The sequence below is a fragment of the Macrobrachium rosenbergii genome, chromosome 17 (genome assembly GCF_040412425.1).
Source record: "Macrobrachium rosenbergii isolate ZJJX-2024 chromosome 17, ASM4041242v1, whole genome shotgun sequence".
In the NCBI taxonomy this organism is placed as follows: Eukaryota; Metazoa; Arthropoda; class Malacostraca; order Decapoda; family Palaemonidae; genus Macrobrachium; species Macrobrachium rosenbergii.
This window is the reverse complement of record NC_089757.1, coordinates 12326270-12334980: the sequence shown is the minus strand read 5'-3', so window position 1 is coordinate 12334980 and position 8711 is coordinate 12326270. Positions and strand designations below refer to the sequence as shown.

Here is an 8711-nt window from a genome sequence, read left to right as displayed (position 1 = left end):
GATGGGGGAGGAACCTGTCGTCGGGATAAGACTTTTATAATAAAGCATTATATAGCTAAAGCTATCATTCATTTCTACAAATACGGTATGTTTATATAAGTACATACATACAAGCATATATATGTATGTATATATATATATATATATATATATATATATATATATATATATATATATATATATATATATATATATATATATCTCTCTCAAGCGATGTATAGCGTTTAACATTTGTTCAGTTTAAAAGATTATGCGTTTATACGTGACAAAGATTTATACACACACACACACACACATATATATATATTGTATATATTGCAATTGCTAAGAATAAACATATAGACATATCTACTCACTTTTCAACAAGTATTTGGCTGATCACTTCCCTTCTCATCTCTCGATATCTGCATGCGTGCCTAAGCAATTTTGTTCCACACAGCGAATGCAATTGCATTCGTTTCGCAACATCGCCTGCCTTGGTCAATCAATTTAGTTTTGCTCGGCTTCTGAAAGAAAACGAGTTGGATTGTTTGTAACTTGAAAGTCAAGATAGTTTGATATTCTTACTTACAGTCATAAACAGATAGACGAGACTACTTCGCAATATTTTTAGAATCTTATAAAGTTGGCCCACATGACTTGATGGTAAATGAGCTGTAAAATCTGGAACAAGGTAAAGTTCAAGAAGTTGGACAGCTGCGAGGAAATAGGAGATGGGTGGGAGGACGCCAATGAGAAAGGAAAAAAAATGGCAGAAAGGAATGCAGATAGCGTCCATAAATTTACTCCCCTTTAGGGAACAAAGTACCACAAAGCTGTTGTGGTTTAGGATATCATAATAATATTTAGAATGTTTTCTGAAGACAACGCGGACACGCTGTAGTTTATGTGACAACATAAATTTACATGTTTCTGAAGAATTTTCGAAAATTATAACAATTCTGAAAAACCGCCACCAATCGCATTGGACAAACATTCTTTTCCTACTCGCAAGAGTTTTTTTTTTTTCCTCTAGAGTTTTTGCTTTTCTTTTCTATTTGTTTTAATTTTTTTGCTCGATATTTCAGTGTAGAAATATACAAACTGTTCTACTTAGGAAATATCATATCAAGTCAATTAATTATTGAAAGGTTCACCACATTACTCCTAAGGTTATGTTAATCACTTAGGTATAGTTACACCCATAATGAAATCACACAGTGACAAAATCATGTGTTGCAGTGATATTAAAACATAAGATAAAGTAAATATATATATATATAGTATATATATATATATATATATATATATATATATATATATATGTGTGTGTGTGTGTGTATATATATATGTGTGTGTGTGTCTTTGTATGTGGGAGAGGGTATATGTGGTTATGCATGTAAAACGTTTATCGGTATGTGACCATGTGGTGCTAAACACAATCTCTTTTGATCTAACAGCAGGACAAAAATCGAGAGGGATCTCTCTCTCTCTCTTTCTCTCTCTGTGTGTGCGCGTGTGTAGCTACTCCTTCATTATGCATCCGGTATTTGGGGCAAAGAAGCTTAGTGCTGCGATTTGACACTACTGTGTGCGTAATTTCCGTGTCCGATTCCATTGCAGTCGGCTTACATTCAGTCTATTTTTTCGGTTAATGCGCGAATTGATACCAGGCACTGCAGGGCATAATTCCCATGAAGAGAAGAGGTTATTATAAGCCGGTGACGGAAATGTGTAAAAAAAAAAGTATACCTTAATTTAACCAGACCACTGAGCTGATTAACAGCTCTCCTAGGGCTGGCCCGAAGGATTAGACTTATTTTACGTGGCTAAGAACCAATTGGTTACCTAGCAACGGGACCTACAGCTTATTGTGGAATCCGAACCACATTATACCGAGAAATGAATTTCTATCACCAGAAATAAATTCCTCTAATTCTTCAGTGGCCGGCCGGAGACTCGAACGCAGGCCCAGCAAAGTGCTAGCCGAGAACGATATCGACCCGTCAAACGAGGAACTGTGTGTAACGTGTATATGAGCAATGTACGATGAACTTTGAAAATTCAAGAAATTATAATTTGTTCTTAGTGAAAATGCGTTTAGAGTATTAATTTACATAATGAATGTTGGTAATTCATCAGGAGCATCAATTAAAAAAAGAAAAAATTATGTTTTTCCACAATTTACATTAATATTGTACCATAAGTATGAAACTGAACAAAAGTTATTCCTGCCCATTCCTACTGACAATTCGTACTGATTCGGTTTTTTCATCAACTACTTTGGTAATTCCTCATAACTATATAAAAAAATAAGTATTCATTCTGGGTATATAAGACGTCAACCAATAAATGTTTTTTTTATTAGTGACTCAAGCATTTCGTCGTAAATATATATCTTTAATAATAAAGGACATTTGTCAAGGCACTTTGCTAAAATATTTTAATTTAATAATTCACATACATTACTTATAAACACAATACTAAAATTTTCCTTTCCAATCCGGAATGGTGGGCTTCAATCATAACACGTGGACGGACAGTGGAAGACTCCTAGGGCGAGATAGAAAGCTGAAAAATGAACATCCAAAGTAATCGCATTCGATTTGAAACACATGAAACCGTTCTATAATCACAACATCATTTCATCGTATTAACGTGCAAAAAGTCATGGTCTAAAATTTAATCATCTTTGTTCCTTGTACTAACCTACACCACAGAACCGACAATGAGGGAGGACAAAGGAAAAAGCAAATACATAACCCCGCAACGACGGTACAAAGAAAGAAAGAAATAAAGATGAAAAGAAGTGGAGAGCTACAGTCTCCAGATTCCGTCAGCGCCTGCATCCACCAGACACAGTCCTTAATGGTTAGCAGAGTCTGGGAAAACAGTATAAGAGCCGGCTCCCTGATCGCCAATTACACAGGCATTAGCCTTGCAAGGAGAGCGAACGCTCTCTGAATAAGTGTCTCCCTCGTCAGCCGATGTGCCAATGATTTCCAGGTGTTTGGTCGGGAGTTCTTGTGGTTGCGGGTTAACGCGAGAATTTGCCTTGTTTATTGGCTTCCTTAGTAGCGTGCCATGCAGTGTTTGCATATGTGTTTGCGTACGTTCTCGTGGTGTGAGTATTTGAATACAGATTCACACCTATATATACATACGCATACACACACATATGTATTCACACATATATATATATATATATATATATATATATATATATATATATATATATATATATATATATATATATATATATATATATATATATATATAAATATATATATATATAAATATATATATATATATATATATAAATATATTATATACAAATATATATATATATATATATATATATATATATATATATATATATATATATATATATATATATATATATATATATGATTTATACAAACCTTGCGACAGAAGTAGGGATATGATATGGTTGATTAAAGGTCTCAAGAACTGACTTGGCGAAGGTAATGAAATTAATATATATAACACGTTTCTAGAATCAACATTCAGGGCGATTTGCGGACAACTGTAGGCAAATCATGCCGAATGAAAGACAAACCAATAACAAAACCTTCTCGGCGGAAATGAAAAACTAAGCGATAAAAAAAGTCGATTTACTCTGGGCTAGACGATAAGACTTGGCCCCTTTCATCAAATATGATTAATCCCATCAAAGAGTTGTATGGGCAGCAAAGGGAGGTCAGGGAAGTATTCTTTGCTACATTCACTCGTTTCCTCGACTAGGATTTAGGTGATGATTACATAATTTTGGACTCGAGATGCTGACTCTCTCTCTCTCTCTCTCTCTCTCTCTCTCTCTCTCTCTCTCTCTCTCTCACGGAGGAACGTAACCTAAGGATTTACTCAATTATTCTGTTACCATTTCCTCGGTTTCTGGAAATTCCAAAATTATTTCCCCAGGTGAATTCCCCTTGTCAATTTGCCAACGAGCTCGGCGCTAAAATGATCTTTTTGTGCGGTATATCGTTTAATTTAAAAGCAAAACAAAAAAAGATGAAAATAAACACAAAATCGTTAGTCGAGGGATTACCTGCTCCTTCGACGAGACAGTTTCCCTGTAACAGCATCACTGATCACATGACCTGATACGCAGGGGAAGAAGAAGATCGCTATCTAGCTATTTTCTTTCGCTAGTCAATTCGCTTGAATAAGCAAAGCTGGTAATCTGGGGATCACTTCAGCGTCGTTGAGCAGAAGGAAAAGTTGAGAGCAGACATGAAATTCAGTAAACATGCAATAAAATTAAGTACCGGAGAACGTCTCATTAAGCGCAGATCTGAAGGAATGAGCAAAGTAACAAAGGAATGAGTCCGCGCGCGCGCCTGTGTGTGTGTGTGTGTGTGTGTGTGTGTGTGTGTATGATGGAAGAAGGGAGGGAAAGCGGGAGGCGGTCTTCGGAATTCTGGGGTTAGAAGCAATAAAGCCCGATCATTTATAATCTTCATTCAATGGTTAAAACCTGCTCGCCTCAAGAGTCAAAAGCATAGTAGCGGAATGGAATTGGGCCCACTACGTTAAAACAATTTATAATTATAAATTATTTATAAACACTTTATGATCATAAATTTAATTCAGCTTAAAATTCTGTCTTCCCTTTTTTAGAAAAAAAATAGTCGCACAAAACTATAAATGTTCATAAGGGAGTCATTTTACCCTTGGTTTCTTTGATCCATTTTGCCGCGAGCGAAAGAAAGTTCCCGTTTTCGGTAAGATCTTTCATGAACGCGTCGGGTTCCTGCCTTTTTTTCTTCTTTAATTGTTTTCCTCAACGGTAGGTTTTGCAGATGAAACCGAAATGATCTTTAATTTGAAAAGTTATGTTGTCATTTCTTTCGGGCGTAATCTATCTCTTTCATGGCTCTCTCATCAGCCTACTCGAGTGTCTCCTGTACATCCAACTTTTTCTCTATCTCTCTTTCTCTTAATTATTTCACCAGTAAAACTGCTTGAGTTTCTGTTTGTTCAGGTCTCTCTCTCTCTTTCTCTCTCTCTCTCGTGTATCTTCCTCCTACTTCTGTTTGATTTTCATCTCTTCCTTTCCTCTTTCTTTCTCTTTCTGTCTTTCTCTCATTTATTTCCCTCTTGTATTTGCTGACTTTAGTCCAGCACAAACATTTAACTTGGGCACAAAGTTTCCACATTAGAGAGCGGCTTTTCGGCCTTACTCTCAGCATCCCTTAGGAAAAGGCTTTTAGGTAATCTTTCTTCCTCCCCCTCCCCTCCTCCCTCCCCTCCTAATCCCCTCCCTCTGCTTCCTCCCCACTCCCTCCACCTGGTATTACGAGGAATTCTAACATGCAAGAAGTCTAGCTTTTCGTCAATTATGTGGGCGAGCAGTAAAAAAAATTGTGAGCTTCCTAAAACGAAACAATTGTTCCTGCATACAAGAATGAATCAATTTCGCTCCTTGCTCGTTTGGAATATGATGTAAAGCATGCGGACCATTGTATCATTGGTGTAAACGTTTACTTTCTTTTAAAATAAAAATGAATACTTTTATAGTCTCTCATCATTCGTGTCAATTAAAATTAATGTTACTTTCTCACAAGACTCAAACATTGGAAAAATGTTCATGTAATGGTTTATCTTTCAGCTTCAGATCTAGCTCTTCACTCGTTTTTCAACCCCACTCTTTCACTGCCCGTTAATTTTTCTGGGCTAGATAGAGAGATTGGGTGGGCTGTCCGCACAACGGACCCAAGATCTAAGAAAAAAACTATCGTTTACAAACTTGATCTTCTTTGCGTGTCTTGAAGGTTACAGAGACCCTTGGCAATTTGTCAGATCAAAGAAAGAAAGCAAATTCATTCGTCTGCCCTGTAAGCTCGGCTGAACAGGCATCAGTTCGGGAAACTGTTTACAAAACAAACAGATTCCATTCTAATTTTGCTAATGCACAAATTGCACTAAAGACTTCATTCGACTTGTACCAGGGTAAGATTGATTTTTGCATTTGGCCGTTCTATTCGGAGGAAGTTTTGGGGAATTAATGAATTTTTAGCCGGTACCACATGAGCTTGTGCGCTCATGTTAAATAATAATAATAATAATAATAATAATAATAATAATAATAATAATAATAATAATAATAATAATAATAATAATAATAGAGTTTCATGTGAAATTAAACAGACTATAACTTCTTGTCTAGGTAAATTAATATCTGTAAAGACATCCCTCGAGGCCCTGCTGGCTCCTCATCTAGAGAATGATCAGGACCGTTAAGTACTCTCTTCCAAGCTCTCTATACAGATGCTAATATATAAAAAAATAGTATTGGATTTTATTCTTCATAATAATAATAATAATAATAATAATAATAATAATAATAATAATAATAATAATAATAATAATAATAATAATAATAGAGCTTGATGATAAATTAAACCCACAATAACTTTTTGTCTAGATGAATTAAAATCTATATAGACATCTCTCGAGGGCCTGCTTACTTCTCATTATCTTTAAAGCTCTATACAGCTGCTAATATATCCAAACAAAAAAAATCGGATTTTATGCTTCATAGTAATAATAATAATAATAATAATAATAATAATAATAATAATAATAATAATAATAATAATAATAATAATAATAATGTGAGTGAGTTTGATGCGCCGAAATGTGAAATAAAACCCACAATAACTTCTTGCCTAGATGAAGTAATGTCTATACAGACATCTCTCGAGGCCCTGCTTACTTCTCAATATCAATAGACTGATAAGGAGTGCATAATACTCTCTTCAAAGTTCTCTATAAAGATGCTAATATATAAAAAAAAATTGAGGGATTTTATCCTTCATAATAATAATAATAATAATAATAATAATAATAATAATAATAATAATAATAATAATAATAATAATAATCTGGTGTCGCTTGCAACATGCAACATTGTCTAATCTCTGCAACACTGTCTAATCTCAGCACATCAGCATCCATTGAAGAGTTGTTTTGGTAGCATTTATCTCGTCAGTCACTCGGCGAAGTAAACACTTGTGAGCGTCTATTTTCCTTGAGGCCATCTGCATTTGTTATTTGTCGTCTGTTTTCACCGAAGGAGGGAGAGAGAGAGAGAGAGAGAGAGAGAGAGAGAGAGAGAGAGAGAGAGAGAGAGAGAGAGAAATAAACGCATCTAAATCTGCAGTTTAAACTACGTAGTGTAGTCAGAACAAACAGACATGGGAGGGAACGAAAATGTCAACTCTCGTTTCTCTCTCTCTCTCTCTCTCTCTCCCCTTCCAACGCCTGGTTGCAATTCTGCAGTGAACTTATCACCAGGTACTTACTTCCTTTTTTGGTTCAAAAGAAACACCATCGGTTTAACATAGCGCGCCTAGATCACTCTATCTCCTCTAGGGGTTCGAACCTAGGACACCTCGTAAATGAGGCGAGCGCGTTAAGGCTTACGTCACCAGAGAGAGACAGAGGTGTAGGGGAGGGGTGCTTTTGGGGGGTGCTGTTAGCGGGATAGGATATTCAAGTGCAGAGTAACAAGAAAAACAAGATCGGTCCTTTGGGATGTCTTAGTCTTCTATGGTAACGAAGGATGAGGATCAGAATGAAAACACTGCTAAAAAAGTGTTAACAAATGCCATGACAAAAAACTCTTTATGCGAAGGTCTTGCGCAATGGCTATAGATCATAAAGCGAGAGAGAGAGAGAGAGAGAGAGAGAGAGAGAGAGAGAGAGAGAGAGAGACAGAGATAAACGTGTGTAATGCTAAAGATTCGAAAATACTAGTCCATACCACTTCTTGTATCATGAACAAAGTAGGCATGATAGAGAGAGAGAGAGACGAAATAATCATCGTTTCCCATTCTGGGATACAATAAAAAAGGTGTGTAAAAATCAATCAACCTTTCAAGACTAAAACACACAAGTTATAGTACAGAAGGTAAAAAGAGATGACCTTAGGTAGACAGTTCAAGAGGAAGCACTCCCATTAGACTATTAAGGTCAATAGAAAGTTTCCGAAATGGCATTCTTTAGTGGTCACCTCTCCAACCAATGACCAGACCCAATGTCGTTTAACTTCACTGATTGAGTAGCCACTCAATGCCAAATACACTACAGGTATCATGTAACTATTCTCAATCGTAAATACTTATCAGAGAACCAAAAAGTTCGCCCAGCTACAAAACAAGAGACATCATAATATTTCATCATTTTGAGTAATTCACTGTTTCCATTCTTAATCTCTTATGCTCTTTGTTGTTGTTAAATTAATCAGGCCTTATGCCAGCACGAGGTCAAAATGCTCCTATGAGCAGCCCGTACGAGAAACCACCAGAATTTGACCTCACTCCTTTGTTTTTCCCTTTCTCAAAATAAAATCACCCTATTATGCGAATGCTTGCCTTTAAAGGCAATGGACCTTCAGGCTTGTTCCATTTGAATATTTACAAAATATGAACACTGATAAGGTAAATTTAGCGACAAACGACCCCTGACGAGCACCTGGGGATCGTTAACAAAAAGGTTAACAAGGAGAAAAATGGCTCACCCTAAGAGTCCCGGCTTCCTGCCACGCTAATGAAGCAGTAACTGTGATTACGGCGTAAGCTCTTTGTTGTTTTAGATTCTGTTAACCATTTCCGAAGATCTCTGTCCCAGAAAGGCTACCGATGGAATGCGTTACCTCGGCCAACGAAGCCAGACATGTTCGCCTGCGTTTTATAGCATGCTTT

General features: G+C 36.2%; 1 long non-coding RNA gene across 1 annotated transcript in view; it reads right to left on the bottom strand.

Annotated features, from left to right (window-relative positions):
* Positions 1 to 356: 356 nt before the first annotated feature.
* LOC136847738 (uncharacterized) overlaps positions 357 to 8711 on the bottom strand; it is a 121952-nt gene continuing 113597 nt past the window's right edge. The window contains exon 3 of the long non-coding RNA XR_010855819.1: positions 357 to 506. This is a non-coding gene — a long non-coding RNA (uncharacterized lncRNA). The remainder of the gene's footprint in view (positions 507 to 8711) is intronic.